The sequence below is a fragment of the Vidua chalybeata genome, chromosome 2 (genome assembly GCF_026979565.1).
Source record: "Vidua chalybeata isolate OUT-0048 chromosome 2, bVidCha1 merged haplotype, whole genome shotgun sequence".
NCBI classification, from domain to species: domain Eukaryota; kingdom Metazoa; phylum Chordata; class Aves; order Passeriformes; family Viduidae; genus Vidua; species Vidua chalybeata.
In genome coordinates, this window is record NC_071531.1 from 79,650,186 (window position 1) to 79,661,271 (window position 11,086).

Here is an 11,086-nt window from a genome sequence, read left to right on the forward strand (position 1 = left end):
GAGTAGTTTCTGAAAGGCTTTAGGAAAAAGGTTGAATACGAGCTTTCAAAATTTCACAAGGCATCTCTTTATGCTATGGCTCTAACTGTAGTGTTCCTTCAAATAATGGTTTGCAAAGCTGCTTTCAACATGAATTTTTATTCCAGGTTACTATTTGCTGTAACAACAGAAAATGCTACTGCCTGCAGCTGGGCATGGGAATGATTGCAGGATTCTGGGCAGCAGGGGCAAAAGCTCCCTCTTCTGATGGCTCCCGAGCTGAGGCCAGGAGGCCAGAGGAGACATGAAGGAAGGACTGGGGGAGAAAAAAATGCCATCAGGCATTTCAAGGAAAGTCCAGTTAAGGTAAAGAAACTTGGAGATGTCAGTACAGGTGTAATTTCAGCTGTTTATCCCACTGCTCTCTCTTAGTACCTTCTATGCCAGTCCATCCCTTCATGAGATCCACAGCTTTAAATTCTTGTTGTGACTGCACCCTAACAGACTTTTGGGCTTCTAATATTTTGAAGTACTAAAATGTCTACTTCTAGATCAGAAAACCTGTTCTACTTCTACTCTTAGCACTTATGGCCATTTCTTAGGTTGCCCTGTTTTCCTCTAGAAACCCAATGCTCACAAGAAACAACTGAATGTGAAATTACAAAATGAGAACTAAATCCTGATCAATATTCCCAGACACAAGTGATTTGTCAACAGAGGACATCAGAAACTTGTCTTCTTGTCAGTGTCTTCATAATTCCAGTTTCATCACTAATTTTGGCAAGTGACCAAGCAGGGAAAATGTTTTCTAGCAGAATGCAGTGGGAATAAACTGTGACAAGGTAAAATGGGCAATGTAGGCTGGGTTCCTGACAAGGGATCTGTGATGCTAAGGAATAATCCTCCAAGGAAAATGCATCATGGGGAATTGTAAAGAAATTTACTTTTTGAAGGACCTCTACAGATATCTAGTCATCCCGCACATTAGAGGTCTCCTTGACAATGAACCTTCTTCCCATCTTCTTTCTATTTCCTGAAGAGTGAGATGCATGTTATAGCTCCACTTGGGTACATCTCTGCACTCTAGCCATGCAAACATCCCTCCACACCTCTGCAACCGCAGTGATGGCATAGCTCCACAGCTGCACAGTCCTCCAGTTCCTCCTATTTATTTCCCAGGTGGTCTATTAGTATTCAGGAACTCCCCAGGATGTCCTCTGCTTGTGGGGAACATAAGGGCTTCCCCAATGCCCTGCTTCCTCTGTGATTTCATCTCCATCCAAAGATGAACCCACTTTGAAGTCTTCCTCAGTGGGCTAGAAAAGAGCCAGAGGAGCCTTTTCATAGAGCCAGATGATGGCACATGGATCTTTCCCCTTTTGTCAGGCATTCAAATCAGGTCCAAGGCAGCAGCAGCCAGAGTTACTGCCAGCTGGCAATTTGGAGACACAGGCTTGTAATATAAATTCATCTTCCAACAGCACACTTTTAACATATTTATCAATCATCTCAGCAGAAAGACCAGAAACTGAGTGAGTGAGGAAGACCTGGGGGTCCCCTTGCCTCAGCACAGGTACCACTGCACACTACAGGAGCAGGGTACTGATGCACAAGAGGTACACCACTGATCTTAAGGGAAATCACAGACCTTGTTTCCTAAACTGAGAGTCTCTCTTCAATTCCCACACTTCATGATCTCTGTCAAACTATGACATTAATTAATGACCATGAGAAAACAAACAGCTCCTCAGATAAATTTCCAAGAGAGAAAGTTTAACCTCAAAAGCTGCTGTTTTCCAGCTCCACACTTCTTTTGCTTTCTGTTCCTCAAACACTTCCAAGAAATAAGAAAATCAGTTCCAAAAATTTATTATTATCTCCTCAAGCACATTAGAGACAAATTAAAAGTTCTATCCTTCACTGAATGACACAGGGGGTTGTACTATAGAATCTGACAGTCTCCTGAAACTACTATGAGGAATATGGAAAATGGAAGAATATGAAATTCAAAAGCGAGTTAAGTCCTAATGTTACAAATGAGAAGCCCAATTAAATTAGAGTAATATTACCTACTGAAAGGAAGTTCTGGGATACTGACTCTATTCTCAGTTGTGCCAGTTACAGAGTATGCAAAATTAGACAGATAGACTAGTTAGACTATCTAGACTATCTATTTTTTCCTATCATGATTGCAAATAAGGTAAGAAAGCATCTTTTTTTTAAAAGTTTTATAAGGTATAGCACAGTGCAGTTCCAAACAGAGTTAAAACTTGTGGATTCCAGAGAAATAGAAATAATATATGAGCCAACATAATACAATATTGTTCCTAATCAGACAGAGCTCCCATTTATTTCAATGAGACTATTGCCTGCAGGATCAGGTTGACAGGTCCTAATCAGGGCTCAGTCAGCTGTCAGCTTTCCCCGATGAGTGGAGTACAGGGGATTCAACTTCCTCACCCTCCTTCTGCCATTCCTCTGCCCTCACAACAGAAGCTCCGTGTTCACATCCAGAACAAGAGCGCTCATGACACGCTGATTTCATTCTGGCCAGGCCTGGCATTTCCCGTCTTTGTCAGCGTCTGCGCCTGCCTCGGTGCCGTCCTTTATTGTGAGCCTAATAAGTACATAAAGGCTGAGGAATGGGGATCCGAGCAGACTCACAGCAATGAGCCTCCAGGAGCTTGTTTGCCCGGCCAGACAGACTGGGTAAACAATTAGCTCCAGCTCCAACATTCAGGTCCTGTAGAAGAATTGGATGCTTGGCACTGGCTGCTCTCCATGACATTCAAAATTTGGCTTTTCTCCAATCAAATATTTAAACATTTGAGACCGTTTGTCCGGACCCAAGGCCTCGGTTAGGAATTTCTGCTCCATTCTAATTTTGTAAACGGAGATTTGGCGATTATTTACTGGGAACTTTGAAAAAAAAATGTACTTAGCTTTACAGCAAGGGTAAAAGAGAGTTTGTTTGAAAGTCATATAATGGAACAGGTCAGCACTACCAGCATATACTACCAACACTATAAGCAAAGTACACTTAGACAAAGTATAACTTGGAGTGTTGCTCTCACAGACCCTTCTGTGTTCATTGCTGGTAGCAAACAGCTGGCTTCTAATGAAACATAACAGAGAATTTGTTATTTTAAAACTGCCTTTCCATTTATAATCATGCCTGTTGCTGTACAATGGAGAATTGTATCCTTATTCCTTCATGCTGGCCATGCAGGAAATATTTTGTGAAGTATTTATTTTCAAATGCATTAATGATGTGTCTCCAAATCAGTAAAGTTAGTGTACCCTGAGTACCTTTTGTATTAGGACTTTATGTTTATTACAATCCACGTTTTTTATAGTTTCAGATTGATACAGTAAAAGATACACACTATTATATAAGTCAATCTCCTGCACATCACAGACTCTTACATTTTACCCTAATTAATTTTATCCAACCCACCTCTTCAATGTGAGTAAGGAACTTGAGTAAATTCTCAAGGAAATTAACATTTTGAATGCCACAGATCTGTCAAGCCAGCTTTGACATGGCAAATAAATAAATAAATAAATAAAATATTGTAAACAACATATGAAAATTTACAGGACAATATTTTTGATTAGCTGTTGGAAGAAAGTGAGAAAAAAGGTTGCTTGTTTTCCTAGCAGGCCGGACATGAGCTTGTGCTTGCTGCAATGTGTGCTGGCTGCCCGGAAAGCCAAATGTACCCTGGGCTGCATCAGAAGCAAAGTGGCCAGCAGGTCAAGGTAGGTAATCCTGCCCCTCTGCTTTGCCCTCATGGGACTCCACCTGCAGTGCTGCATCCAGCTCTGGGCTCCTCAGCACAAGAAAGACATGGACCTATTAGAGAGACACAGAAAATATTAGAGGAAAGGAAGACCTCTCCTATGAGTAAAGGCTGAGAGAGATGGGGTTGTTTAGCCTAGAGAAGAGAAGGCTCTGGGGTGACTTTATTGTGACCTTCCAGTGCCTGAAAGGGGCCTGCAAGAAAACTGAGGAGAGACATTTTACAAGGGCATGTAGTGGCAGGAGAAGGGGGAATGGCTTTAAAATGGAAAAAAGAAGGTTTAGGTTAGATATAAGGAAGAGATTCTTTACTGTGAGGGTGCAAGTCACTGGCACAGCTTGCCCAGAGAAATTGTGGATGCCCCATCCCTGGAAGTGTTCAAGGCCAGGTTGGATGTAGCAGCCTGGTCTAGTGGAAGGTGTCCCTGCTCATGGCAGGGGGATTGGAACTAGATGATTTTTAAGATCCCTTCCAGCTCAAACCATTTTGATTCTATTATTGTTTTTTCACTTGTCTTTGAGAGCAGAATCAAGCCAATCTTGCACATAATCACTGAACTTGGTATTAATTGTTTTCTTCAGCCACCTACACACAAAATGCTTAAAAAAAACCCCAGAGCATATAGGAAAGTTCACTGTGGAAGTCTTAGCCTGTGAGGCTGTACTTGCTCTGTACAAGAAGTCACAACCTGTTCAAAGGCAGAGCATGGTCCTTGCTGAACATTCTAAAAGAGTGGGTGTTTATTGGACTTAAAAGGGAAATCTAAGGCTCAGCTTCATTATATGGGCTCCAAATCAAGAGAGAGACTTCTCTGGGATCAGGCTGAGGCATTAAGCTGGTAGAAAAAGATCAGAAAGGAAGTAGAGCAAAAGCACTCATTGGCACAAATTTAAAATATCATTAAAGGAATCATCAAAGCAACCAAGACACTTGCAAGGAAGAAAATATCTAATTTACTTAAGCTAATACTCAGTCTGGAAAATAAGCAAAAAGAATTTGCCTGGTCATCAATAAACATCAATTTGATCCAGCAGATATTGCCAAATTTAGTGGCAGGATTTCTGTGACTAGACAGTTTAAATCACTTGCTATAACTCAAAATAGCAGAAATTGTACGTCAATAAAAGACATCAGCTCTTTCTGTCACTGGTAAGGGAAACCATTGATTTCAAATGTTTTTGAACCACAGGATAAGTATCTACTTAAAACATCTATCTGCAGTGTATAGAGAAAGTGACCTAGGCTGAATGATCTATTCTGGATTTCCCACAGTAACAGTGGGACTATCTAAAATCACTTGCACAAGTTACCTAGACCGAAAGTCAACACAGAAAATATATGTTAGCCTTGGTAGGTAACAAAGGCATAGTTCCAGGAATTAAATATTGTTGTTCACAGCTGTTTCCAAAATTAAAAATTTTAAAATCAGGAGTTCCCAGAAACATTTCAAGATCTCTTGACCATTACTGTCAATTTCCAATTAGTCCTAAAACTGTAGAAGAAAAACTGTAAAAGTTTCGCAGAAAGTGAGGGTGATATAAGTATTTGAATAAGATAAATGGAATGACCCAGATAACTTGTCTTTTTTTACTTGATTTCAATCCCAGATCACATAATCAGATTGACAATATATTCCACAGATGATCAAAGTAATATAATTAAGATTTATGGAAACAGATTTTGTTAAAGTATAATTCAGCTTTTGCTGTAAGAGCAGGTTCTAGAATAAAAGTATGTGTGTATATATATATATATAGGATGCTATAGTACGCTAGGACTTTTAGGGCCTTTGACCTTAACATATCTTGCTAAACAGCTGAAATATAAATAGAAATAACTAGACAATGATGAACTAAAGGCTGTAATGTAGACCTACGCCGTGATAATTTTTAGCTCAGGACTGACTGAGCTAAAATATCTGTAAAATATCTTTCTAGCTCAAACAAGATTAGCAGCCAGGGGCAGAGAACTCCATGGGTAATGCAGGAAGTCAGGCTGGATCTCAGTGCTTCATCCCATGTATAAAACCCTCTTTGTATGGATAACTTGACTATTAAGTGAAATACCAAAATGTTTTGCTTCATCTAAGGTACTGCTAGACAGGGTCCTTCCTCATTGCTCAGGTTCTAATACTCCAATCACTAGTTATATGGGATCTTCCTACTAATAGGAAGATTGTCTATGGGTGAGGGCAGTTTAAGGACCTTTATATAATGGCAGCTAAACTGCCATTCCAGGTGTATCTGTGTGGATGTCTTTGTTGGGTGTGCTGCTCACTCCTTTTCTGTCCCAGGAAGTCTCCTGCCAAAGTGGCCATGTAATGTTGCCATGGAGTTGTTCAGGATGTCTCTCAGACTTACTGTCTTAGGCTATTGATAAATGTAGGTAGATACCTATACTCTGCTCGTCTTAGTTTGTATTTTCAATGAGACTTAGAAAGTAATGTGAAATTCTAAATTATATTTACAGGCTTGATGCATGACTCAGCTCCTGGTGCAAACCTGGTCCCAAGTCTTGGCTTCATAGTATCTGTATCTTGATCTGATTTGTCTTGTGTGAGGCTGTATACATGTAATTAAAAATTAAAAATTTCCACTTAAATCTCTCTCCTTAATTCTAAAGGGAGCCCAGGTTAAATGAAAGAGTATAGGCTGGGTGCATGTATTTGACATTTTGGAGACAGAGAGGAAATATTAACAGACCACCAGTAAGTACCTGGTTCATTGTATGGAGCAGCACAGGGTTATTTTTATATATTCATCTTTGAGCTTTGAAATGCACTCAAAGGCATACTGTGTCACAAATAAGTTATAAGACTTGCTATAAATATTTCTCATGGGATATGTCTCTGCAAGACATATCATCAAATGGTTTGCCTGTCTTCTAGGCTTTGATCTGTAGATTGTAGTAATTAGTGCTGGGAAAGATCTATTGGATTGCCTAAACTGCTACATGATATTCAGCATTTCCCCTTCCTAATGTTTTGCCTTACACAGTTTATATATCCAGGAGGCAGATGGGCAGAAATCCCCTGGGATACTATTTCACAACCAATTCACACAGTTAGCGATTTTCTGGTGAGGTTTAGCCCAAATACATGTTTTCTAATCTCATTGCATGAAAGTCTTGTCATTATACTCCTCAGTGTCATGTGAAATAATTCCTCCTTAGGGTGCTATATACCCTGCACTGCAAGTGCAGACTATTAGATGAATCCTATCATAAACTATGCAAGTTCTCTTTATTCACCTTTAATGTACTTTTTTTCTTTCTTATTTACCTCTAATCTGTCTATGTCTCACGTGGAGCTACATAGCCAGATCTAAATACAGTCCTGCAGCTGCATTCATAGCTGAGAAGCATAAAATTGCAATAAGTACCTTGCAAATGAAAGATGTAATTTGTCACATGGGAAAGAAAAGGATGATAGGTTAGTGAAACAGGTTACCTCTTTGGGAGAAAAACCATCATTCTCTTTATAGTTGGATACAACAGATTTGGAAAACAACCCAAGTTCATCTTGACAAGATGTGAACAAGAGCCAGCCAAGAGCAATTCTCTGGTGAGGAGCATGTCCACTCCACACAAGCTGTCTAGGCTGCCTCTATTGATGCCCAAGACCAAACAATTCCAGACTGTAATTCTATAATAATATCAGCGTCTAACATGGGTGGGCTAGATTGCCTCCTCTCCTCTGCTTAAAGACAGCCTTCCCTAGGCTATTGACATAATTTTTAGATGGCTAAAACTAGCCAAGGCTGATCTTGCTTACTTGTTCCCAAGCTAATCACTATGATTCCTCCTCCTGTTTCAGAATAGAAGCCCCTTACAGATGGCCCCATGTGCTGGCTTTGATGGCTAAACAGCCCTCCTGTGTGCCTTGGGCCTTCATGTTCATTTCCCTTAGAAGCACTGATACATGGGACATTATGTTGACTCACAGAAATTCTACCAGCAAAAGCTTATTTGACCAAGAAATTGAGACAGAAATAATAATAATAATAAAATAGTCCCAGTTCCTGGATAGTTCTCCTTTTTCTTTGCCTCCCTAGGATGGGGAGATAGACCTGATTTTGTTGTGTCCACAGGGCCTACATCCATTGCAGGATGATCTTCACAAGAACACCACCTAGTTTAGACCATAGCTAAAACACAGTCTGAAATATGATGAGGTCCTTCAGAGTTCACACTGCGAACTTCAAGGTGCCTCTATGCTGCTGCAAGACGACCAGGCATCAAAATTAGTATGAGCTCTCATACTAATAAGCATCTCACTAGAAATGCCACCAAATCTGGCTGTACAGTGGGATAAGAAAGGCCTTTCCCTGCCCTGCAGGGCGGGCTCTCACTGTGGGGAGAACCTTCTGTTTTGCCATATATATTGAATATGGGATTCTCTTAAAACAAGCTGGGCACGAGGTGAGTCTTATCTCCAACAGGAGCTGAAAAAATTGTCTACTAATATCCTCAATGACCTTGTGAATATACAGTAGTTTCATGGTCACATACAGCACTTAGAAAATGTTGCAGCTCACTATTCTTAAATGAGCACTTAGTGGGTTCAAAGCCACCAGACAGAGCAGTGACACCACCGGCAGAATCTAAACCCAGCAAATAGACACAGGCTGGCATGAAAACAAAAACAGTAGTGATAAATTCAATCCAATTTTGCATAACACTGAAGGTCCCATTTTTTAGGAAACTCCTGAAGTTCTCAGAGAGAGCAGTTGCAGTGGATGTTTTATTTTTAAGGTGTCATTTTGGAATTACTTCACTGTAGTGATATGCTGTTTATTCAAATGGCGAAGATGCAGAGTCTTAAAAGAATCTCAGTCTTGCTGGAGCAAATCCAGATGCCTGTTTAGTTTCAACAAGTTTTCACTATCATGAAATTAAAGAGGTACTGTTAGTTTAAATATCACTCATCAGAAATGTTTTCAATAACATGAATAGTAGGAATTCTCAATAGTTAAGAGTGTATATAATATATATAGCTGTGAATTTTGAAACAAGCTGAATTTAAAATATTAATTCTCTTTTTCTTCTTTCTATGCACCTCATAGTTTGATCAAAACTATCTACATAATATACTCTACTTAGAGAATCCCATGTCATGTCTGACAGATATGGATAATCCCATTAAGCCTTTAAATTGAAAATTCTGGTGGGGGGGAAAACAGCTACAAAATAATTCCTAAACGATTGTATTTTCAGTCCAATGTTACCTCTTGTGTTTCCCACATAGTAGTAGATTAGTTCTCAAGTAGATTTAGAAACTTTCTGTAAAGCTTGAGTTTTCTCAGGCAAAGCCTTTTGTTTGCAGTTATATCTTAAGGTGCAGTAGAAACCTTCCCCTGTCAGAATGAATTGCAACTAGATGCTCAAACATCCCTATCCATCCAGGAAGAAGATGGACACACTGAGTGGGCTTCACATAATGTAACTGTAGGCACCAAAAAGTTAGATTTAACTTCTCATGATAGACAGCAGAATAAAATGAGTGCTTTTAAGGAAGGATTGTCTGACCTAACTTACATTCTATTTTAGGATGTGATTGTTTGCCCTGTGAGCTAGCCCCTTAAGACCTGCAAAAGGAACCTAGAGTGGTCATGACTAGCTTTTAGTTGTCTTTATTCATCAGTGGAATCCTCTGCAAGGCTAGGGCCTTCCCCCCTGCTGCTCCACAGTGTCACTCGCTGGTGACAAGATTTTTGCCAAGACAGGAAGGATGTTGTATACATTCAGCTGTCCGTTTTCCCACTTGGCAATCTTTTCCATAAATTAAACAACTCAGATTCCCAGTCCTGATGTGCTTCCTTTCAGAGCTGACAGTAAAAGCATTTAGCTTCTGGGAACTAGGAATAAGTACCTTCCCCACCACCCTTGCATCCACAGTCTTGAAAAAGCTGAGGAAGAGTTCCTTCTCTCCTAGTGGTATCATCTTGTGGTGCAGCACATCTGAGGTGAATGTCTGTCCTTCCCCTTCCCATCAACAAAGCACCCAATCATGGGAGAGTCACCTCTGTAATTGTCATCCAAACACTTCATTGAGATAGGATAGGATAGGATAGGATAGGATAGGATAGGATAGGATAGGATAGGATAGGATAGGATAGGATAGGATAGGATAGTGTGAGATGCTCTCACACTTGTTGCACAGATTTGGGAACTGTGGCACCAGAGCCTTCCTTCAAATCCTAAACTGAAGTAGGGGTGTGAGAGAAGTACTTGCTTCTCCAAAGTCCAAGTCTGCATCATTCTTGCCTTCAAAATAGACTGTTTTAAAAGAGATAGAGAGTGTCTTCACCTTTAACCTTCTCCAACAGTTAAAAAACATTTCAGGAAACAGGGCATCAGTGAGGAGGGGTCTGCGTCCCAGGGAAAGTAGAAGGAGCTGGCTGGAGAGCTGCCATTGCAGTGGGGAACTCCAAGGACTTTTCTTCTGCATTGCATCAGCAGTGAGCAATGGGAAGACTCATTTGAGCCAACTGTGGGTTGTCATTCTTCCTTCCAGACTCAGTGGCCTCTGAAATCACTTCATTGTCTGCAGCGGAATCTGGCACAGGACCGTAATGCCAGGTTACTTCACTTCCCTGCAGAATAAAAGATTTCTTCAACCATGAGAAATTATCTCCTGACAGTGCCATTCATTAGGGCTCCCACCTGTAGACTGTTTCATTTTCAGCTTACTCACAGGGCGCTGAAAAGTCAGTGTGTGTGTTATCACTTGACAATATAGTACAGCTAATACCTCTTCACCTTTACATATGTTGTCACTTACTGCTCTTGGCCTCAACAATGGCTCACAGTAGCATTCAGATCTTGGACTTCACTCTCTTTAAAATAAAAAAAAACTTGTGCAGCCCAATTTCACCAGAGCTCTTGTTTCTTAAGAGTTATACACATATAGGGGAAAAAGAAATCTATATTTGATTTTTTTTCCTCTTTTGAATTAGAAAGTTAAAACATAAAATTTTGTCTATAGATGCTCAATAGAACAGGACAGTAGTTCATTATTTCTAAAGACAGGCCAGACAAACTGTCTTTTCTGAGATAATGGTTTAATGTATACACTAAAACTAATAGAAATCAGAAGTTTTTATGACAACAAAATGCCTTCTAACTAAATTTCAAACTAAACATTCTTCTCCACTCCTTTTGTCATGACAGTTTTGCCCAACACTTTCTGTAAGGTTTCATTCTCAGAAGGGAGCCTTGTAGTTCTTATTCATCCATCTGTTTTGTACGCAGAGACACTCTTCATGGAATCACATCATCATAGGGTGGTTTGGGTTGGAAGTGAT